Source organism: Scyliorhinus canicula, chromosome 3, assembly GCF_902713615.1.
Source record: "Scyliorhinus canicula chromosome 3, sScyCan1.1, whole genome shotgun sequence".
In the NCBI taxonomy this organism is placed as follows: Eukaryota; Metazoa; Chordata; class Chondrichthyes; order Carcharhiniformes; family Scyliorhinidae; genus Scyliorhinus; species Scyliorhinus canicula.
Genome location: NC_052148.1, coordinates 276,898,673 through 276,923,369, shown reverse-complemented (window position 1 = coordinate 276,923,369; position 24,697 = coordinate 276,898,673). Strand labels below are relative to the sequence as shown.

Sequence of the window (24,697 nt, the reverse complement as noted above, 5' to 3'; positions counted from 1 at the left end):
GGCAGACCGTTCCACACATGAAAACAAAAATAGGGTAAACAAATACACAAAATGTGACATATCACCCATGATCACCATTGTTAGGTTTTCACTTTATTATTGGGTGATTAGATTTTTAAAATTAAAACAAAATGTTTTATTGGTTTTCACATTTGATATTACATAGTTCAGTTTGAACGCTGATTTACAGGTGTCGTACCCGCATGTGGTATTTTACAAAGACAATCGAAGTGCGGTTATAATTATACAAGGGAAGAGAGAAAATTAAAAAGGCAACAAAAGTATACACAAACTAAGCTCGCTATCCATATTTACATTTTCCTCCTTCATCTCCTTTCGGTGGCTGTGGGTCTCATTTGGACGCGCATGAGGGCAGTAGCGATGAGGGAGGCAAGGGTGTTGGTCATCTTCCCCACGAAGGGTTCTGGCTGGTCTAATGCCCCCATCCTATTTCTATCCCTAATTCTTCCTCTCATTTTTCCCTTGTCTCATCCAGTGGGGATGTGCCTCTTCTAACAATTGCCCATACAGATCCCCGAAGTTTCCCCTTCCTAAGTCGCCCGCATCCAACAGCTCCTCATTCATTGAGTGTCCTGGTGTCCATGTGTAGATCGGTATGGATCTGAAGTTGAAGAAGAACCTGGGCAGCATGTTCATCTTGATCGTCTGTACCCTCCTAGCCAGGGAGAGTGGGAGTGTACCCCACCTCTGCAGGTCCTTCTTTACTTCCTCCGCCAGACTTCTCAGGTTCAATTTGTGCATCCGTGTCCAGTCGTGGGCAATTTGGATCCCCAGGTAGTGGAATTTGTTTTGGGCTTGTTGAAACTCCAGTTCTGCCCCCCTCCCTTGCAGGTTCAACCGGAAGATTTAACTTTTGCTCAGATTGAGTTTGTAGCCCGAGAAGGCTCCAAACTCTTTCAGGAGCTTCATGATCCCCTTGATGCTGCTTTGGGGGTCTGAGACGTAGAATAGCAGGTCACCACATAGAGCGAGACTCTATGCTCTCTGTCCACTCTCTGGATCCCGATGTGAGGGCGATCACCAGTTGTTCAATTGCCAGGGCAAGTAGGAACGAGGCAGCAGGCCTGTGCCCCTGTACAGCTGGGGGTATTTAGAGCTGGTGGTGTTGGTCTGCATGCTCACCTTGGGAGTACTGGGCTGAAGTTTCAAACTGCAGATGAACCCTGCTCTAAGACCAAACCAGGGACTTTGTTGAAGGCCTTTTCTGCATCCAGTGAGATGGTCACCTCTGGTGTTCTCTCCCCCGATGGGGTCATTGTCACGTGCCCTCAGCAGACGCCTGATGTTTGATGTTAGGTGCTTATGCTTAACAAAGCCCGTCTGGTCCTCTGCAACCAGCTCTGGCATGCAGTTCTCCAATCACCTGGCCAGGGTCTTGGCCAGTATTTTCGCTTCTGTTAAGTAGCGAAATGGGTCTGTAGGACCTGCATTCAGTCTGGTCTTTGTCTTTCTTGGGCATCAGTGAGATTGAGACTTATGGTAGAGTTGGAGGCAGAGTGCGCATTTCTAGTGAGTCTGTAAACATCGCCCATAAGTGCGGGGCAAATGCTGGTGTAAATGTATTATAGAAGTCCGCCAGGAATCCATCTGGTCCCCAGCCTTACCCGCCTGCATGGAGTTAATGCTCTGCAAGACTTCTCCCAGTTTTAATGGTGCTTCCAGACCCCATTTTCTATCTTCCCCCATGACTGGCATGTCCAGTCCATCGAGGAGCTGTTTCACCCTCTAGTCCCCTTTGGGGGCTCGAAGGTGTACAGCCCCCAGTAGAAGGCCTCAAATGCTTTGTTGACGTTTTCCGGCTCTGTTACTAGCCTGCCGTTGTTGTTCCTAATCTGTGTAATTTCCCTCGTGGCTGCCTGCGTTCTCAGTTGGTGAGCCAGTAAGCGGCTGGTTTCGCCTCCGTGTTTGTAAAAGGTCCCCCATTTTTGGTGGAGTAGGTGCACTGTCTTCCTAGTACAGAGCAGGTCCAGTTGTAGCTTTTTCCCCATTGCCAGAAGCTCGAGAGTATTGCCGATCCACCTCCAGTATGGAGTAGACCAGTTGTTGCCCAGCCGCCCCCTCCTGCCTGTGTCTACGTGTTTTCCAATCTCACCCTGAGATTATTGCCCATAAAACTGGGGAAGCTGAAAGGTCTGAAGGAGGATAAATCACCTGGACTGGATGGACTACACCCCAGGGTCCTAAAAGACATAGCTGAGGAGATTGTGGAGGCATTGGTGGTGATCTTTCAGGAATCACTGGAGGCAGGAAGGGTCCCAGAGGACTGCAAAGTGGCTAATGTAACATCACTGTTTAAGAAAAGAGGGAGGCAGAAGACGGGAATTTATAGGCCGGTTAGCCTGACTTTAGTCATTGGTAATATTTTAGAGTCCATTATTTTTTTTTTAAATATTTATTTTTTTGCAATAATTTTTATTGAAAAAATTGATTTTATACAACAATGACTCCCTTAGAAAAATATCAAAAATAACAATAATATTAACAATCATATACATTCGCCCCACCTCCATGAACAACACAGCATTTTAACAACAACGCAGATTAACACATTGTAAAGTTACAGAATAGACACTACAACAATGAACACCCCCCCCCCGGTTGCTGCTGCTGTTGACCAAGATACCTATCTTTGAGTCAGGAAGTCCAGAAAAGGCTGCCATCGTTTATAGAACCCTTGTACTGATCCTCTCAGGGCAAATTTGACCCTTTCCAATTTTATAAATTCCGCCACGTCACTGATCCAGGTCTCCACACTTGGGGGCCTCGCATCCTTCCACTGCAGCAAGATCCTCCGCCGGGCTACTAGGGACGCAAAGGCCAGGACACCGGCCTCTTTCGCCTCCTGCACTCCCGGCTCTACCGCAACTCCAAAAATCGCGAGTTTGACCCTGGATCCAACCATCCTGGACACCGTCCCCACCACCCCCTTCCAAAATTCTTCCAGTGTTGGGCATGCCCAGAACATAAGGGCGTGGTTCGCTGGACTCCCTGAACATCTGGTGCACCTGTCCTCACCCCCAAAGAACCTACTCATCCTGGTCCCGGACATATGGACCCGGTGTAGCACCTTAAATTGGATGAGACTAAGCCTCGCACATGAGGAAGAGTTAACTCTCTCCAAGGCATCCTCCCAAGTCCCGTCCCCTATCTGCTCCCCGAGTTCCCCCTCCCATTTAGCCTTCAACTCCTCCACTGACGACTCCTCCACCTCCTGCATTACCTTATAGATGTCAGACACCTTCCCCTCTCCGACCCACACCCCCGAAAGCACTCTGTCCATCGTCCCCTGCAAGGGCAGCAAAGGGAATCCCTCTACCTGTCGCCTAGCAAACGCCTTTACCTGCAGGTATCTGAACATGTTCCCTTGGGGAAGGCCAAATTTATCTTCCAGTTCCCCCAGGCCCGCGAATCTCCCGCCAATGAACAGGTCCCTCAATTTGCTGATGCCCGCCCTTTCCCACCCCCTAAATCCCCCATCCTTGTTCCCCGGGATGAACCGATGGTTGCCACCCAGTGGAGCCTCCATTGAGCCCCCTGTTTCCCCCCGATGCCGTCTCCATTGTCCCCAGATTCTTAGGGTCGCCGCCACCACCGGGCTCGTGGTAAACCTCTTAGGGGGGAGCGGCAACGGCGCCGTTACCATGGCACCTAGGCTCGTACCTCTGCATGACGCCATCTCCATTCTTTTCCACGCAGCCCCTCCCCCCTCCATCACCCATTTACGCACCATTGACACATTGGCTGCCCAATAGTACCCCAGAAGGTTGGGCAGCGCCAGCCCGCCTCTATCCCTTCCTCGCTCCAGGAACACCCTCTTCACTCTCGGAGTCCCATGTGCCCACACAAAGCTCAAAATACTGCTAGTCACTCTCCTAAAGAAGGCCCTGGGGATAAAGATGGGCAGGCACAAAGAGGAACAAGAACCTCGGAAGCACCGTCATTTTGACGGACTGTACCCTCCCCGCCAACGACAATGGCAGCATGTCCCACCTCTTGAACTCCTCCTCCATCTGATCTACAAGTCTGGTGAAGTTATGCTTGTGAAGAGTCCCCCAGTCCCCGGCCACCTGCATCCCCAGGTACCTAAAGCTCTCCCCTGCCCACCTAAGCGGGAGCCTACCAATTCCTTCCTCCTGGTCTCCAGGGTGCACCACAAACACCTCGCTTTTGCCTAAATGTAATTTATAACCTGAAAAGGTCCCAAACTCGGCTAGTAACTCCATCACTCCCGGCATCCCTCCCACCGGGTCCGCCACATACAGTAACAGGTCATCGGCATATAACGACACCCTATGTTCCTCTCCACCTCGCACCAAGCCTCTCCACCTCTCTGAATCCCTCAACGCAATCGCAGCGGCTCGATTGCCAGTGCAAACAACAAGGGGGACAGGAGGCAACCCTGCCTGGTCCCTCGGTAAAGCCGGAAGTACTCCGACCTCCTCCTATTCGTGGCCAGGCACGCCATCGGGGCCTCATATAGCAGCCTTACCCATCTAATGAACCCTTCACCAAATCCAAACCTCCCCAACACCTCCCATAGGTACCCCCACTCCACTCTATCGAAGGCCTTCTCCGCATCCAGCGCCACCACTATCTCTGCCTCCCCCTCAATCGCCGGCATCATGATGACATTCAACAATCTCCGCACATTCGTGTTCAACTGCCTTCCCTTCACAAAGCCTGTCTGGTCCTCGTGCACAACCCCTGGTACACAGTCCTCTATCCTGGTGGCCAGGATTTTTGCCAGCACCTTAGCATCCACGTTGAGAAGAGATATGGGCCTGTATGAACCACATTTCTGGGGGTCATAGAACATAGAACAGTACAGCACAGAACAGGCCCTTCGGCCCTCAATGTTGTGCCAAGCCATGATCACCCTACTCAAACCCACATATCCACCCTATACCCGTAACCCAACAACCCCCCCCTTAACCTTACATTTATTAGGACACTACGGGCAATTTAGCATGGCCAATCCACCTAACCCCCACATCTTTGGACTGTGGGAGGAAACCGGAGCACCCGGAGGAAACCCACGCACACAGGGGGAGGACGTGCAGACTCCACACAGACAGTGACCCAGCCGGGAATCGAACCTGGGACCCTGGAGCTGTGAAGCATTTATGCTAACCACCATGCTACCCTGCTGCCCCGAAGGTCCTTGTCCTTCTTTAAAATTAACGAGATCAGCGCCTGCTACATCGTCGGGGGCAAAGTCCCCCCCTCCCACGCTTCGTTGAGTGTCCGCACCGGCAAGGGGCCCACTAGGTCCACAAACTTTTTATAAAATTCCACCGGGAACCCATCCGGCCCCGGTGCCTTCCCTGACTGCATCTGCCCGATCCCCTTAACTAGCTCCTCCAGCTCAATCGGCGCACCCAACCCCTCCACCTTCTCCTCCTGCACTTTCGGGAAAGAAAGCCCGTCAAGGAACCCCTCCATTCCCCTCCTCTCCCCCGTTGGCTCCGACTGGCACAGTTCCCCGTAAAAGTCCTTGAAGACCTCATTCACCTCTACCCCCTTCCGCACCACACTCCCACTCTTGTCTCTCACTCCAGCAATTTCCTTAGCCGCATCCCGCTTGCGGAGCTGATGAGCCAGCATCCTACTCGCCTATACACCATGTTCATACACTGCCCCTTGTGCCTTCCTCCACTGTACCTCCGCCTTTCTAGTGGTATTTTAGAGTCCATTATTAAAGATGAGATTGCGGAGTACTTGGAAGTGCATGATAAAATAGGACTGAATCAGCACGGCTTTGTCAATGGAAGGTCATATCTGACAAATCTGTTAGAGTTCTTTCAGGAGGTAACAAGGAAGTTAGACAAAGGTGAACCAGTGGACATGATTTATTTATTTCCCGAAGGCTTTTGACAAGGTGCAGCATAGGAGACTGTTAAATAAGTTAAGAGCCTATGATGTTGAGGGTAAGATCCTGGCATGGATAGAGGATTGGCTGACTGGCAGAAGGCAAAGAATGGGGATAAAGGGATCTTTTTCAGGATGGCAGCCGGTGACTAGTGGTGTGCCTCCGGGATCTGTGCTGGGACCACAACATTTCACAATATACATTAATGATCTGGAAGAAGTAACTGAAGCACTGTTTCTAAGTTTGCAGATGATACAAAGATCTGTAGAGGGACAGGTAGTATTGAGGAAGCAGGTGGGCTGCAGAAGGATTTGGACAGGCTAGGAGAGCGGGCAAAGAAGTGGCAGATGGAATACAATGTGGAAAAGATATATAGATACATAGAACGCACAGTGCAGAAGGAGGCCATTTGGCCCATCGAGTCTGCACCGACCCACTTAAGCCCTCACTTCCACCCTATCCCCAATAACCCCTCCTAACCTTTTTAGACACTATGGGCAATTTAGCATGGCCAATCCACCTAATCTGCACGTCTTTGGGCTGTGGGAGGAAACCGGAGAACCCGGAGAAAACTTGCACAGTGCAGTCAAGGTAGACAAGTCTCCTGGCCCTGATGGAATGCATCCCAGTGTGCTAAAAGAGATGGCTAGGGAAATTGCAGATGCACTAGTGATAATTTACCGAAATTCACTAGACTCTGGGGTGGTCCCGGTGGATTGGAAATTAGCAAACGTGACGCCACTGTTTAAAAAAAGGAGGTAGGCAGAAAGCAGGAAATTATAGGCCAGTGAGCTTAACTTCGGTAGTAGGGAAAATGCTGGAATCTATCATCAAGGAAGAAATAGCGAGGCATCTGGATAGAAATTGTCCCATTGGGCAGACGCAGCATGGGTTCGTAAAGGGCAGGCCATGCCAACCTAATTTAGTGGAATTTTTTGAGGACATTACCAGTGCAGTAGATAACGGGGAGCCGATGGATGTGGTATATCTGGATTTCCAGAAAGCCTTTGACAAGGTGCCACACAAAAGGTTGCTGCATAAGATAAAGATGCATGGCATTAAGGGTAAAGTAGTAGCATGGATAGAGGATTGGTTAATTAATAGAAAGCAAAGAGTGGGGATAAATGGGTGTTTCTCTGGTTGGCAATCAGTAGCTAGTGGTGTCCCTCAGGGATCCGTGTTGGGCCCACAATTGTTCACAATTTACATAGATGATTTGGAGTTGGGGACCAAGGGCAATGTGTCCAAGTTTGCAGATGACACTAAGATGAGTGGTAAAGCGAAAAGTGCAGAGGATACTGGAAGTCTGCAGAGGGATTTGGATAGGTTAAGTGAATGGGCTAGGGTCTGGCAGATGGAATACAATGTTGACAAATGTGAGGTTATCCATTTTGGTAGGAATAACAGCAAACGGGATTATTATTTAAACAATAAAATATTAAAGCATGCCGCTGTTCAGAGAGACTTGGGTGTGCTAGTGCATGAGTCACAGAAGGCTGGTTTACACGTGCAACAGGTGATTAAGAAGGCAAATGGAATTTTGTCCTTCATTGCTGGAGGGATGGAGACTAGGGAGGTTATGTTGCAATTGTATAAGGTGTTAGTGCGGCCACACCTGGAGTATTGTGTTCAGTTTTGGTCTCCTTACTTGAGAAAGGACGTACTGGCGCTGGAGGGTGTGCAGAGGAGATTCACTAGGTTAATCCCAGAGTTGAAGGGGATGGATTATGAGGAGAGGTTGAGTAGACTGGGACTGTACTCGTTGGAATTTAGAAGGATGAGGGGGGATCTTATAGAAACATTTAAAATTATGAAGGGAATAGATAGGATAGATGTGGGCAGGTTGTTTCCACTGGCGGGTGACAGCAGAACTAGTGGACAACCAGGGGGGCCTCACGGTAGCATGGTAGTTAGCATCAATGCTTCACAGCTCCAGGGTCCCAGGTTCGATTCCCGGCTGGGTCACTGTCTGTGTGGAGTCTGCACGTCCTCCCTGTGTGTGCGTGGGTTTCCTCCGGGTGCTCCGGTTTCCTCCCACAGTCCAAAGATGTGCGGGTTAGGTGGATTGGCCATGCTAAATTGCCCGTAGTGTAAGGTTAATGGGGGGATTGTTGGGTTACGGGTATGTGGGTTTAAGTAGGGTGATCATTGCTCGGCACAACATCGAGGGCCGAAGGGCCTGTTCTATGCTGTACTGTTCTATGTTCTATAGCCTTAAAATAAGGGGAAGTAGATTTAGGACTGAGTTTAGGAGGAACTTCTTCACCCAAAGGGTTGTGAATCTATGGAATTCCTTGCCCAGTGAAGCAGTTGAGGCTCCTTCATTACATGTTTTTAAGGTAAAGATAGATAGTTTTTTGAAGAATAAAGGGATTAAGGGTTATGGTGTTCGGGCCGGAAAGTGGAGCTGAGTCCACAAAAGATCAGCCATGATCTAATTGAATGGCGGAGCAGGCTCGAGGGGCCAGATGGCCTACTCCTGCTCCTAGTTCTTATGTTCTTATGTGGAGAACATGCAGACTCTGCACAGACAGTGACCCAGCGGGGAATCGAACCTGGGACCCTGGTGCTGTGAAGCCACAGTGTGCCCTGTGAGGTTATGAACTTTGGAAGGAGAAATGGAGACACTGTTTTCTAAATGGGGAAATGCTTAGGAAATCAGAAGCAGAAAGGGACTTGGGAGTCCTTATTCACGATTCTCTTAATGTTAACGTGCAGGTTCAGTCAGTAGTTAGGAAGGCAAATGCAATGTTAGCATTCATGTCATGAAGGCTAGAATACAGGACCAGGGATGTACTTCTGAGGCTAAAAAAAGGCTCTGGTCAGACCCATTTGGAGTACTGTGAGCAGTTTTGGGCCCCGTATCTAAGGAAGGATGTGCTGACCTTGGAAAGGGTCCAGAGGAGGTTCACAAGAATGATCCCTGGAATGAAGAGCTTGTCATATGAGAAATGGTTGAGGACTGTGGGTCTGTACTCGTTAAGAGTTTAGAAGGATGAGGGGGGATCTTATTGAAACTTACAGGATACTGCAAGGCCTGGATAGAGAGGATGTGGAGAGGATGTTTCCACTTGTCGGAAAATCTAGAAGCAAAGGGCACAATCTCAGTCTAACGGGGCGATCCTTTCAACAGAGATGAGGGTGGTAAATCTGTGGAGCTCTTTGCTGCTGAAGGCTGTGGAGGCCAAATCACTGAGTGTCTTTGAGACAGAGATAGATAGGTTCTTAACTAATAAGGGGATCAGGGGTTTTGGGGAGAAGGCATGGGAATGGGAATGAGAAAAATATCAGCCATGATTGAATGGCGGAGCAGATTCGATAGGCCGACTGGCCTAATTCTGCTCCTATGTCTTATGGTCACTGTGCCTACCAAAGCTCAGCAGCCAACTTTGAAGCTCGCCTCCCACCTCTCGCCAGGGACCAGGCTTTTGTGTGAATGGAAGCTACGTGTATTAATAAACAGGGCCTTGTCTTTACAGGCAGAGCATGTACACACGTTGCACCTGTTTCAGCTAAATAAGACTAGTGGCAGCCATTTGCATGTTCATACCTCTGGACAATGCCTTGACCACTCAGTCAAACTGCCTGGTTAAATTTTCAAACAATGCTTGGGCAGTTAATAATCAGTCACAGTTAACTGATGCATTCTCCATGGCAACACCTCTACCAATCAGCGGTCTCTTATTACATATAAATTTGTTTCCCCTGACATTAGTATTCCTGTGATTGTCCTAATGATTGCATGATGAAAAGCTTCGACAAAGTGTATTTTACAGAAATACTGAAGTTCTGTCCTACCAAATAATAGTTTTGTCCTTTTAACGTGGTTGGAGATTTCCAGAACAGATGGCCAAACGGGTCATGTGGATGTGGAAGAGACTCCAGGATGGTATGTTGCCTCCCTGGTGCCAGGGTCCAGGATATCTCCGAATGGGTAGCGGGCATCCTGAAGGGGGAGGGCAAACAAGCAGAGGTTGTTGTACATATTGGTACTAACGACATAGGCAGGTAGGAGCATGAGGTCCTGCAGCAAGAGTTCAGGGAGCTAGGCAGAAAGTTAAAAGACAGGACCTCTAGGGTTTTAATCTTGGGATTACTCTCTGTGCCAGTGAGGCTAAAAATAGGAAGATATAGCAGCTAAACACGTGGCTAAACAGCTGGTGTAGGAGGGAAGGTTTCAGTTATCTGGACCACTGGGAGCTCTTCCGGGGCAGGTGTGACCTGTATAAGATGGGCGGGTTGCATCTAAACTGGAGAGGCATAAATATCCTGGCCACGAGGTTTGCTCGTGTCACACGGGAGGGTTTAAACTAGTATGGCAGGGGGGTGGGCACCGGAGCAATAGGTCAGAAGGTGAAAGCATTGAGGGAGAACTGGGGAATAGGGCCAGTATGTCTCTGAGGCAGAGCAGACAGGGAAATGTTGCTGAACACAGCGGGTCTGGTGGCCTGAAGTGCTTATGTTTTAATGCAAGAAGTATTACGGGAAAGGCAGATGAACGTAGAGCTTGGATTAGTACTTGGAACTATGATGTTGTTGCCATTACAGAGACCTGGTTGAGGGAAGGACAGGATTGGCAGCTAAACGTTCCAGGGTTTAGATGTTTCAGGCGGGATAGAGGGGGATGTAAAAGGGGTGGCGGAGTTGCGCTACTGGTTAGGGAGAATATCACAGCTGTACCATGGGAGGACACCTCAGAGGGCAGCGAGGCTATATGGGTAGAGATCAGGAATAAGAAGGGTGCAGTCACAATGTTGGGGGTTTACTACAGGCCTCCCAACAGCTAGCGGGAGATAGAGGAGCAGATATGTAGACAGATTTTGGAAAAGAGTAAAAACAACAGGGTTGTTGTGATGGGAGACTTCAACTTCCCCAATATTGACTGGGACTCATTTAGTGCTAGGGGCTTAGACGGGGCAGAGTTTGTAAGGAGCACCCAGGAGGGCTTCTTAAAACAATATTTAGACAGTCCAACTAGGGAAGGGGCTGTACTGGACCTGGTATTGGGGAATGAGCCCGGCCAGGTGGTAGAAGTTTCAGTCGGGGAGCATTTCTGGAACAGTGACCACAATTCAGTAAGTTGTAAAGTGCTGGTGGCCAAGGATAAGAACATAAGAACATAAGAACATAAGAACATAAGAACATAAGAACATAAGAACATAAGAACTAGGAGCAGGAGTAGGCCATCTGGCCCCTCGAGCCTGCTCCGCCATTCAATGAGATCATGGCTGATCTTTTGTGGACTCAGCTCCACTTTCCGGCCCGAACACCATAACCCTTAATCCCTTTATTATTCAAAAAACTATCTATCTTTACCTTAAAAACATGTAATGAAGGAGCCTCAACTGCTTCACTGGGCAAGGAATTCCATAGATTCACAACCCTTTGGGTGAAGAAGTTCCTCCTAAACTCAGTTCTAAATCTACTTCCCCTTATTTTGAGGCTATGCCCCCTAGTTCTGCTGTCACCCGCCAGTGGAAACAACCTGCCCGCATCTATCCTATCTATTCCCTTCATAATTTTAAATGTTTCTATAAGATCCCCCCTCATCCTTCTAAATTCCAACGAGTACAGTCCCAGTCTACTCAACCTCTCCTCATAATCCAACCCCTCCAGGTCTGGGATTAACCTAGTGAATCTCCTCTGCACACCCTCCAGCGCCAGTACGTCCTTTCTCAAGTAAGGAGACCAAAACTGAACACAATACTCCAGGTGTGGCCGCACTAACACCTTATACAATTGCAACATAACCTCCCTAGTCTTAAACTCCATCCCTCTAGCAATGAAGGACAAAATTCCATTTGCCTTCTTAATCACCTGTTGCACTTGTAAACCAACCTTCTGTGACTCATGCACTAGCACACCCAAGTCTCTCTGAACAGCGGCATGCTTTAATATTTTATCGTTTAAATAATAATCCCGTTTGCTGTTATTCCTACCAAAATGGATAACCTCACATTTGTCAACATTGTATTCCATCTGCCAGACCCGAGCCCATTCACTTAATCTATCCAAATCCCTCTGCAGACTTCCAGTATCCTCTGCACTTTTTGCTTTACCACTCATCTTAGTGTCATCTGCAAACTTGGACACATTGCCCGTGGTCCCCAACTCCAAATCATCAATGTAAATTGTGAACAAATAAGAGTGGTCCTGGGGTGAATGTGCTAAATTGGGGGAAGGCTAATTATAACAATATTAGGCAGGAACTGAAGAACCTAGATTGGGGGCGGATGTTTGAGAGTAAATCAACATCTGACATGTGGGAAGCTTTCAAGTGTCAGTTGAAAGGAATTCAGGACCGGCATGTTCCTGTGAGGAAGAAGGATAAATATGGCAAATTTCAGGAGCTTGAATAACGAGAGATATTGTAGGCCTCGTCAAAAAGAAAAAGGAGGCATTTGTCAGGGCTAGAAGGCTGGGAACAGACGAAGCCTGTGTGGAATATAAGGAAAGTAGGAAGGAACTTTAGCAAGGATTCAGGAGGGCTAGAAGGGGTCACGGAAAAGTGATTGGCAAATAGGGTTAAGGAAAAACCCAAGGCTTTTTATACATACATAAAAAGCAAGAGGGTAGCCAGGGAAGGGTTGGCCCACTGAAGGATAGGCAAGGGAATCTATGTGTGGAGCCAGAGGAAATGGGCGAGGTAATAAATGAATACTTTGCATCAGTATTCACCAAAGAGAAGGAATTGGTGGATATTGAGTCTGGAGAAGGGTGTGTAGATATCCTGGGTCACATTGAGATCCAAAAAGACGAGGTGTTGGGTGTCTTGAAAAATATTACGGTAGATAAGTCCCCAGGGCCTGATGGGATCTACCCCAGAATACTAAAGGAGGCTAGAGAGGAAATTGCTGAGGCCTTGACAAAAATCTTTGGATCCTCACTGTCTTCAGGTGATGTCCCGGAGGACTGGAGAATAAAGAAAATTACAGCACAGGAACAGGCCCTTCGGCCCTCCCAGCCTGCGCCGATCCAGATCCTTTATCTAAACCTGTCGCCTATTTTCCAAGGTCTACTTCCCTCTGTTCCCGCCCGTTCATATACCTGTCTAGATGCTTCTTAAATGATGCTATCGTGCCCGCCTCTACCACCTCCGCTGGTAAAGCGTTCCAGGCACCCACCACCCTCTGCGTAAAAAACTTTCCACGCACATCTCCCTTAAACTTTCCCCCTCTCACTTTGAAATCGTGACCCCTTGTAACTGACACCCCCACTCTTGGGAAAGCTTGTTACTATCCACCCTGTCCATACCTCTCATAATTTTGTAGACCTCAATCAGGTCCCCCCTCAACCTCCGTCTTTCCAACGAAAACAATCCTAATCTACTCAACCTTTCTTCACAGCTAGCACCTTCCATACCAGGCAACATCCTGGTGAACCTCCTCTGCACCCTCTCCAAGGCATCCACATCCTTCTGGTAATGTGGCGACCAGAACTGCACGCAGTACTCCAAGCGTGGCCGAACCAAAGTCCTATACAACTGTAACATGACCTGCCAACTCTTGTACTCAATACCCCGTCCGATGAAGGCAAGCATGCTGTATGCCTTCTTGACCACTCTATCGACCTGCGTTGCCACCTTCAGGATACAATGGACCTGAACTCCCAGATCTCTCTGCACATCAATTTTCCCCAAGACCCTTCCATTGACCATATAGTCCGCTCTTGAATTTGATCTTCCAAAATGCATCACCTCGCATTTGCCTGGATTGAACTCCATCTGCCATTTCTCTGCCCAACTCTCCAATCTATCTATATTTTGTTGTATTCTCTGACAGTCCTCCTCGCTATCTGTAACTCCACCAATCTTAGTATCATCTGCAAACTTGCTAATCAGATCACCTATACCTTCCTCCAGGTCATTTATGTAGATCACAAACAACAGTGGTCCGAGCACGGATCCCTGTGGAACACCACTAGTCACCCTTCTCCATTTTGAGACACTCCCTTCCACCACTACTCTCTGTCTCCTGTTGCCCAGCCAGTTCTTTATCCATCTAGCTAGTACACCCTGAACCCCATACGACTTCACTTTTTCCATCAACCTGCCATGGGAAACTTTATCAAACGCCTTACTAAATTCCATGTATACGACATCTACAGCCCTTCCCTCATCAATTAACTTTGTCACTTCCTCAAAGAATTCTATTAGGTTTGTAAGACATGACCTTCCCTGCACAAAACCATGCTGCCTATCACTGATAAGTCTATTTTCTTCCAGATGTGAATAGATCCTATCCCTCAGTATCTTCTCCAACAGTTTGCCTACCACTGACGTCAAGCTCACAGGTCTATAATTCCCTGGATTATCCCTGCTACCCTTCTTAAACAAAGGGACCACATTAGCAATTCTCCAGTCCTCCAATGTTGTTCCTTTGTTTAAGAAGGGTAGCAAGGATAATCCAGGGAACTGCAGGCCGGTGAGCCTTACGTCAGTGGTAGGGAAATTACTGGAGAGAATTGTTCGAGACAAGATCTACTCTCATTTGGAAACAAATGAACGTATTAGTGAGAGACAGCATGGTTTTGTGAAGGGGAGGTCGTATCTGACTAACTTGATAGAGTTTTTCGAAGAGGTCACAAAGATGATTGATTCAGGTAGGGCAGTGGATGTTATCTACATGGACTTCAGTAAGGCCTTTGACAAGGTCCCTCATGGTAGACTGGTACAAAAGGTGAAGTCACACGGGATCAGAGGTGAACTGGCAAGATGGATACAGAACTGGCTAGGTCACAAGGCAGAGAGTAGCGATGGAAGGGTGCTTTTCTGATTGGAGGGCTGTGACTCGTGGTGTTCCGCAGGGATCAGTGCTGGGATCTTTGCTGTTCGTTGTATAAATAAATGATTTGGAAGAAAATGTAACTGGTCTGATTCGTAAGTTTGTGGACGACACAAAGGTTGGTGGAATTGCGGATAACGATGAGGACTGTCAGAGGATACAGCAGGATTTAGATCGTTTGGAGACTTGGGCGGCAAGATGGCAGATGGAGTTTAATTCAGACAAATGTGAGATGATGCATTTTGGAAGGTCGAATACAGGTAGGGAATATACAATGAATGGTAGAACCCTCCAGAGTATTGACAGTCAGAGAGATCTAGGTCCACAGGTCACTGAAAGGGGCAACACAGGTGGAGATGGTAGTCAAGAAGGCATACGGCATGCTTGCCTTCATTGGCTGGGGCATTGGGTATAAGAATTGGCAAGTCATGTTGCAGCTGTATAGAACCTTAGTTAGGCTTTAGAGAGGGTGCAGAAGAGATTTACCAGGATGTTGCCTGGTATGGAGGGCATTAGCTATGAGGAGCGGTTGAATAAACTCGGTTTGTTCTCACTGGAACGATGAGGTTGAGGGGCGATCTGATAGAGGTCTACAAAATTGAGGGGCATAGACAGAGTGGATCGTCAGAGGCGTTTCCCCAGGGTAGGGGGGTCAATTACTAGGGGGCATAGGTTTAAGGTGGGAGGGGCAAAGTTTAGAGGAGATGTACGAGGCAAGTTTTTTTTACACAGAGGGTAGTGGGTGCCTAGAACTCGCTGCCGGAAGAGGTGGTGGAAGCAGGGACGATAGTGACATGTAAGGGGCATCTTGACAAATACATGAATAGGATGGGAATAGAGGGATACGGACCCCGGGAGTGTAGCAGATTTTAGTTTAGACGGGCAGCATGGTCGGCGAGGGCTGAAGGGCCTGTTCCTGTGCTGTACTTTTCTTTGTTCTTTGATCTGTGGCAGCCATTGTTCGTTCAGCAAAAGTCCATTTTAAAAATAGCAAAACAAACTTTAATCTGCACCGTTTTTGATTTCTTTCATGCTACCCTTTAATTCCAGATTTTAAAAAATTCATTCACGGGAGGTGCAAGTTGTCGCTGGCTAGGCCAGCATTTATTGCCCATTCCTGGTTGTCCTTCAGAAGGTGGTGGTGAGCTGGTGCCTTGAACCATTGTAGTCTCTGAAGTGCAGGTACACCCACAGTCAGGGATAAAATTGCAGGATTTTGACTCAGTGACAGGCAAGGAACAAGCGATATATTTCCAAGTCAGGATGGTGACTGATTTGGAAGGGAACATCCAGGTGGTGATGTCCCCAGGTATTTGCTGCTCTTGCCCTTCTAGATAGGAGTATTTAATTAACTGAATTTATGTTCACCAATTGCCATGGTAGGTTTTCAAAATTAGGATTACAAGGACACTCTAAAAGCCTCCCTAAGTAAACTAAACATCGCCTCCCACACGTGGGAATTGCTTGCTCGAGTAGACACATGGAGAAGAAGCGAGTCCCAGATTCCCACCACCTTCTGGGAGGAAAAGCTCCTCTAAATTTGCTAGTGCTCTTCGGGGGGGTTTAAAATAATTCAGCAGGGGGATGGGAACCTAAATTGTAGTCCCAGTGTACAGGATGTTGAGAGTAGTGAGGTCAGGGATAGGGTTAAAAGTTCGAAAGAGGGCACCGGCAAGCAGGACGCTGGTTTGAAGTGTGTCTACTTCACCGCCAGGAGCATCCGGAATAAGGTGGGTGAGCTTGCAGCATGGGTTGGTACCTGGGATCTCGATGTTGTGGCGATTTCGGAGACATGGGTAGAGCAGGGACAGGAATGGTTGTTGCAGGTTCCAGGATTTAGATGTTTCTGTAAGAACAGAGAAGATGGTAAAAGAGGGGGGGGGTGTGGCATTGTTAATCAAGGAAAGTATTACGGCGGTAGAAAGGACGTTTGAGGACTCGTCTACTGAGGTAGTATGGGCCGAGGTTAGGAACAGGAGAGGAGAGGTCACCCTGTTGGGAGTTGTCTATAGACCTCCGAATAGTTCCAGAGATGTAGAGGAAAGGATTGCAAAGATGATTCTCGACAGGAGCGAGAGTAACAGGGTAGTTGTTATGGGGGACTTTAACTTTCCAAATATTGACTGGAAATACTTTAGTTCGAGTACTATAGATGGGTCAGTTTTTGTACAGTGTGTGCAGGAGGGTTTTCTGACACAGTATGTAGACAGGCCAACAAGGGGCGAGGCCACATTGGATTTGGTACTGGGTAATGAACCCGGCCAGGTGTTAGATTTAGATGTAGGTGAGCACTTTGGTGATAGTGATCACAACTCGGTTATGTTTACTTTAGCAATGGGCAGGGATAGGTATATACCGCAAGGCAAGAATTATAGCTGGGGGAAAGGCAATTATGATGCTATTCGGCAAGATTTAGGATGGGGCAGCAGGGTAGCATGGTGGTTAGCATAAATGCTTCACAGCTCCAGGGTCCCAGGTTCGATTCCCGGCTGGGTCACTGTCTGTGTGGAGTCTGCACGTCCTCCCCCTGTGTGCGTGGGTTTCCTCCGGGTGCTCCGGGTTCCTCCCACAGTCCAAAGATGTGCGGGTTAGGTGGATTGGCCATGCTAAATTGCCCGTAGTGTCCTAAAAAGTAAGGTTAAGGGGGGGTTGTTGGGTTACGGGTATAGGGTGGATACGTGGGTTTGAGTAGGGTGATCATGGCTCGGCACAACATTGAGGGCCGAAGGGCCTGTTCTGTGCTGTACTGTTCTATGTATAGGATGGGGAAGGAAACTGCAGGGGATGGGTACAATCGAAATGTGGAGCTTTTTCAAGGAACAGCTACTGCGTGTCCTTGATAAGTATGTACCTGTCAGGGAGGGAGGAAGTTGTCGAGCAAGGGAACCGTGGTTTACTAAGGAAGTTGAAGCACTTGTCAAGAGGAAGAAGAAGGCTTATGTTAGGATGAGACATGAAGGCTCAGTTAGGGCACTTGAGAGTTACAAGTTAGCCAGGAAGGACCTAAAGGGAGAGTTAAGAAGAGCGAGGAGAGGACACGAAAAGTCGTTGGCGGATAGGATCAAGGAAAACCCTAAGGCTTTCTATAGGTATATCAGGAACAAAAGAATGACTAGAGTAAGATTAGGGCCAATCAAGGATAGTAGTGGAAAGTTGTGTGTGGAATCAGAGGAGATAGGGGAAGCGTTAAATGGATATTTTTCGTCAGTGTTTACACTGGAGAAAGACAATGTTGTCGAGGAGAACACTCAGGTTCAGTCGACCAGGCTAGATGGAATTGAGGTTCAAAAGGAGGAGGTGTTAGCAATTTTAGAAATGTCAAAATAGATAAGTCCCCTGGGCCAGATGGGATTTATCCTAGGATTCTCTGGGAAGCCAGGGAGGAGATTGCAGAGCCTTTGTCCTTGATCTTTATGTCGTCTTTGTCGACAGGAATAGTGCCGGAAGACTGGAGGATAGCAAATGTTGTCCCCTTGTTGAAGAAGGGGAGTAGAGACAACCCTGGTAATTATAGACCTGTGAGCCTTACTTCGGTTGTGGGTAAAATGTTGGAAAGGTTATAAGAGATAGGGTTTATAATCATCTTGAAAAGAACAAGTTGATTAGTGATACTCAACACGGTTTTGTGAAGGGTAGGTCATGTCTCACAAACCTTATTGAGTTTTTTGAGAAGGTGACCAAACAGGTGGATCAGGGTAAAGCGGTTGATGTGGTGTATATGGATTTCAGTAGGTAAGGAAGTATGGAATTGAAGGTGATTTAGCGGTTTGGATCAGTAATTGGCTAGCTGAAAGAAGACAGAGGGTGGTGGTTGATGGCAAATGTTCATCCTGGAGTTCAGTTACTAGTGGTGTACCGTAAGGATCTGTTTTGGGGCCACTGCTGTTTGTCATTTTTATAAATGACCTGGAAGAGGGTGTAGAAGGATGGGTTAGTAAATTTGCAGATGACACGAAGGTCGGTGGAGTTGTGGATAGTGTTGAAGGATGTTATAGGATACAGAGGGACATAGATAGGCTGCAGAGCTGGGCTGAGAGGTGGCAGATGGAGTTTAATGCGGAAAAGTGTGAGGTGGTTCACTTTGGAAGGAGTAACAGGAATACAGAGTACTGGGCTAATGGCAAGATTCTTGGTAGTGTAGATGAACAGAGAGATCTCGGCATCCAGGTACATAAATCCCTGAAAGTTGCCACCCAGGTTAATAGGGCTGTTAAGAAGGCATATGGTGTGCTAGCCTTTATAAGCAGGGGGATTGAGTTTCGGAACCACAAGGTCATGCTGCAGCTGTACATAACTCTGGTGCGGCCGCACCTGGAGTACTGCGTGCAGTTCTGGTCACCACATTATAGGAAGGATGTGGAAGCTTTGGAAAGGGTTCAGAGGAGATTGACTAGGATGTTGCCTGGCATGGAGGGAAGGTCTTACGAGGAAAGGCTCAGGGAATTGAGGTTGTTTTCGCTAGAGAGGAGAAGGCTGAGAGGTGACTTAATAGAGACATATAAGATAGTCAGAGGGTTAGATAGGGTGGACAGTGAGAGTCTTTTTCCTCGGATGGTGATGACCAACACGAGGGGACATAGCTTTAAATTGAGGGGTGATAGATATAGGATAGATGTCAGAGGCAGTTTCTTTACTCAGAGAGTAGTAGGGGTGTGGAACGCCCTGCCTGCAACAGTAGTAGACTCGCCAACTTTAAGGGTATTTAAGTGGTCACTGGATAGACATATGGATGAAAATGGAATAGTGTAGGTCAGATAGGCTTCAGATGGTTTCATAGGTCGGCGCAACATCGAGGGCCGAAGGGCCCGTACTGTTCTAAATCTCTTGTTTAGTACCTTAAATCTATGCCCCTGATTATTTTATTTATAAATGTTTTTTTATTGAGTTTTCATATTTTACATATGACAAATTACAAGTTATTAGAGAGAGAGAGAAAAAAAAAGGAAAACACAAAAATTTAACATGAATATTTACAGGTAAGCATCTTCATAACAATAATTGTGGCCGCCCCCTTTAGCCAGCATACATATTTTACATTCCCCAATATGATGTTGCACGTTTTACTATGGGCGTAAAACGCGTTTATTGGCGTGTATTAACACGCCTCCGAGTTCGACGTGTGCTTAACACTACTAGGCTCTGTTCTATGTAATTATTTAGCTCTGGAGTCGCCAGTTGCCGTATAGGCAACGTCACAAGTATTCCAAGGTCAAGTTCAAAGTAATAAAGACGATACACCGATTAGTAAAGTTCAAACGATCAATATTTATTATACAGTTATAATAAATACTCATGCACACACTAAGAGACTAAGCTATAACTAAACTTAAGTGAACAGAATACTTATCTAACAGGAACAGGCAAGGTCAGAGAACGAGGCCTTCGTCCTGGTCTTGTACTGCAGCCTTCAGCAAGCGTTCTGGTACTTGGGAGTCTAGTGGGCTTGGATCGCGTAGCGAGCGTTGAACTTACGGTTTCGGCGGCTGGTGCTCAACGGCTGGAGTCAGGATGCAAGATGTCAGTCAGAGCCGGAGCACGGGTTTAACAGACCGGGCTCTGTGGGGAATTTGCTTTTATACCCCTCTCTAATGTCCTTGCCCCCTTCTAGGCGGGCTCTACCTTTCGGTACCGATTGGAACGTTTCCAAACGGCTACCTTCGAAATCCTCCAATGCGGGGCTTCCCTCGATGTTGGGGGGTGGTTTCGATATTCGTTACTCTGGTGCCATCCTGTCTGCTCCACCAATTAAGTGCTACATTGAGATGGAAATGTTGCCATTGTGTGTGCCTGGATCTGGGCTGCCTCATCAGAATGTTAAGCGCTTTGCCATTAACACCTTTGGCTTGGAGATCTGCACCTGGCCAGAAAACTGGTTTGCTGCTTGCAAAATGCTAATTAGTTGAGAGCAGGCTGTCTGTTCTCACTAAACAGGCTTTCCCTGCTGTCTTCCATTTTAGTTTGGCTCAGTGTCCATTTTGCGTGGCCAGCATGGCTACAGGCGCAACATCGAGGGCCGAAGGGCCCGTACTGTTCTAAATCTCTTGTTTAGTACCTTAAATCTATGCCCCTGATTATTTTATTTATAAATGTTTTTTTATTGAGTTTTCATATTTTACATATGACAAATTACAAGTTATTAGAGAGAGAGAGAAAAAAAAAGGAAAACACAAAAATTTAACATGAATATTTACAGGTAAGCATCTTCATAACAATAATTGTGGCCGCCCCCTTTAGCCAGCATACATATTTTACATTCCCCAATATGGCCGAGGCACATGTTTATAGGCATTTATTTATAGTTTGGTTTTGGGCCTTGGCTTGCCATCAAACCCCCATACCGAGCCCGTGCCCCCCCCCCCCCCCAATCAGGGAGGCAAAGGCAAGGGCGTCCGCCCTCCTCCCCAGGAATAGATCTGGCTGGTCTGAAACCCCGAAGACCGCCACTATCGGGCATGGCTCCACCCTCACCCCCACCACTTTGGACATAGCCTCGAAGAAGGCTGTCCAGTACTCCACAAGTCTGGGGCAAGACCAGAACATGTGGGCGTGGTTGGCCGGGCCTCTTTGGCACCGCTCACATTTGTCCTCCACCTCCGGGAAGAACCTACTCATACGGTTTCTCGTTAAGTGGGCTCTATGTACCACTTTTAGTTGCGTCAGGCTGAGCCTTGCGCACGTGGAGGTGGAGTTGACCCTATGCAGTGCTTCGCTCCAGAGTCCCCACCCTATCTCCATCCCCAGGTCGTCCTCCCATTTCCTTCTTTTGCGTCCAGTACGGTGTCGTCCCTATCTACCAGTCGGTCATACATGTCACTACAGTTCCCTTTCTCTAGGATACTTGCGTCCAGTAGGTCTTCCAGTAGTGTCTGTCGTGGCGGTTGTGGGTACGTCCTTGTCTCCTTTTGTAGGAAGTTTTTGAGCTGCAGGTACCGTAGCTCGTTCCCCCCAGCTAGCTGAAATTTCTCTGTCAGTTCGTCCAGTGTTGCGATCCTGTCGTCCGTGTATAGGTCCCTGACTGTCAGTGTCCCCCCGTCCTGCCTCCACCTTTTGAAGGTGGCGTCAGTCAGTGCTGGTTTGAACCTATGGTTGTTGCAGATGGGAGCCTTGTCCGACATTTTGTACAGGCCAAATTGCTGCCGCAGTTGGTTCCAGGATTGGAGGGTGGCTGTCACCACTGGGCTGGTGGAGTGTTTTTTGGGTGGGGATGGGAGTGCTGCCGTGGCGAGGGCCCGGAGGGAGGTTCCCATGCAGGAGGCCTCCTCCGCACGCACCCACTCGGCTTCTGGCTCCTGGATCCATCTCCTTACTCGCTCGGCTGTTGCCGCCCAGTGGTAGAATTGTAGATTCGGGAGGGCTAGCCCCCCCCTGGATTTTGTTTTTTGTATGACCTTCTTTGGGATCCTAGCATTTTTACCCCCCCATACGAACGCCATGATATGTTTGTCCAGCGCTTTGAAAAAGGCCTTGGGGATGTAGATCGGAATGGATCTAAACAGGAAAAGGAACCTGGGCAGTACGTTCATTTGATCGTCTGGACTCTCCCCGCGAGGGAGAGCGGGAGTGTGTTCCATCTTTGCAGGTCCTTTTTAACTTCCTCCGTCAGGCTGGTGAGGTTCCATTTGTGGATCCCTTTCCAGTCATGGGCTATTTGGATCCCCAGGTAGCGGAATTTATGTCGGGCTTGTTTGAACGGCAGCCCCTTTAGTGCTGCCCCCCCCTTGCGGGTGTACTGGGAAGATCTCACTTTTGCTCATGTTGAGTTTGTAGCCCGAGAAGGCTCCAAACTCTTTCAGGAGCGCTATGATTCCGTCCATGCTGCTTTGTGGGTCCGAGATATAGAGGAGCAGATCATCCGCATAGAGTGAGACTCTATGCTCTCTACCTCCCCTTCGGATCCCCCTCCAATTTTTTGCTGCCCTGAGCGCGATTGCTAGCGGTTCGATTGCTAGTGCGAACAGCAGCGGGGACAGTGGGCATCCTTGTCTGGTGCCCCTGTGCAGCTGGAAGTATTGGGAGTTGGTATTGTTGGTCCGTACACTCGCCATGGGAGCGTTGTATAGGAGCTTTACCCAAGCGGTGAACTCTGTTCCAAGCCCGAACCGCTCCAGTACCTCTATGAGGTATTTCCATTCGACTCTGTCGAAGGCCTTTTCTGCGTCCAGGGAGACGATCACCTCTTGTGTTCTCTCCCCGGAGGGGGTCTTTATCACGTTCAGCAGGCGCCTGATGTTCGCGGTAAGCTGTCTACCTTTGACGAAGCCCGTCTGGTCCTCTGTGACCACCTCAGGTACACAGTCTTCTAGCCTTTTGGCTAGGATTTTGGCCAGTATTTTGGCGTCTGCGTTCAGCAGAGATATGGGTCTGTATGACCCACATTCCGTTGGGTCTTTGTCTTTCTTAGGTATCAGCGAGATTGAGGCCTGTGCTAACGTGGGTGGCAGTGTGCCCCTAGCTAGCGAGTCTGTGAACATCTCCCGCAGGTGCGGGGCCAGCGCTGTCGCGAATTTTTTGTAGAAGTCCGCCGGGAATCCGTCCGGTCCCGGCGCCTTCCCCGTCTGCATGGAGCTGATACTGTCCATGATCTCTCCCAGTGCTAGTGGTGCTTCCAGATCCCGTTTTCTGCCCTCTCCCACGACTGGTATGTCCAGTCCATCAAGAAACCGGTTCATCCCAGCCTTCCCCGTTGGGGGCTCTGAGGTGTACAGCTCTTGGTAGCAGGCCTTGAAGGTTTGGTTAATCCTCTCTGGTTCTGTTTCCCACGTGCCTCTGGTACCTCTGATTTGCGCAATTTCCCTGCTGGCTGCCTGCTTTCTCAGCTGGTGTGCCAACAGGCGGCTGGCTTTGTCTCCGTGTTCGTACAGGGCCCCGCGTGCCTGGCGGAGTTGGTGTACTGCTTTCCTGGTGGAGAGCAGGTCAAAGTTCCTTTGTAATTCTTTTCTCTCCGCCAGGAGCTCTACGGTCGGGGCCTCGGAGTATTAACGGTCTACCTCCAGTATGGAGTCGATCAGCTTCTGCCTAGCCACCCTTTCCTCCCTATCTCTTTGCGCTTTGTAGGCAATGATTTCCCCTCTTAGTACGGCCTTAAGCGCTTCCCAGAACGTGGAGGATGAGACCTCCCCGTTTTGGTTGTTCTCCGTGTATTCCGCTATGGCCCGCGCTATCCTTTCTCTGAAGGCCTTGTCAGCTAGTAAGGCACCGTCCAGCCTCCATGTGGGGCGCTGGACCCTTCCCGTCTCCAGCCGCACGTCCATGTAGTGTGGGGCGTGGTCTGATATCACAATTGCGGAGTATTCCACCTTGTCTATCCCTGGAAGCACCGTTTTCCCCACCACAAAGAAGTCAATTCTGGTGTACACATTGTGTACTGGGGAGAAGAAAGAGAATTCTTTCTCCCCCGGGTGGGCGAATCTCCAGGGGTCCACTGCTCCATATAGTGACTGAGTTCCCTTGTCATGTTTGAGGTTTTCCCCGTTCTGGGGTTTGATCTGTCCGTCTTTGGATCCTGTACACAGTTGAAGTCCCCCCCCCATGATTAGTCGGTGCGTCGCTATGTCCGGGATTTCTGCCATGGTCTTTTGGATGAAGCTCGTGTCGTCCCAGTTGGGCGCGTACACGTTGACTAGAACTACCGGCGCCCCATCCAGGGCCCCGCTGACCATGACATACCGCCCCCCCTGGGTCTGTAACCGTCTTTGTCGCCCTAAACATTGTCCTCTTGCCAATCAGGATCGCCACCCCCCTGGCCCTTGTCCCGTAACAGGAATGATAGGTTTGTCCCACCCAGCCCTTTCTTACCCGCAGTTGGTCCTGCTCCCTCAGGTGCGTCTCTTGGAGGAAGACTATGTCGGCCCTCATATTTCTGAGGTGGGTGAGGACTCTAGATCTCTTCACTGGGCCGTTAAGTCCCCTTACGTTCCAGGTGACTATCCTGGTGGGGGGCTTCTGCCCCCTTGTTCCTGTGAGATTAACCATATTTGTCTGGTGGACGAGCCCCTGCCCTCCGGGGTTTCCCTTTGTTAGGGGG

At 48.7% G+C, this 24,697-nt stretch overlaps 1 protein-coding gene across 1 annotated transcript in view; it reads left to right on the top strand.

Moving 5' to 3' along the window:
• wdr32 (WD repeat domain 32) overlaps positions 1 to 24,697 on the top strand; it is a 105,284-nt gene that overhangs the window by 29,949 nt on the left and 50,638 nt on the right.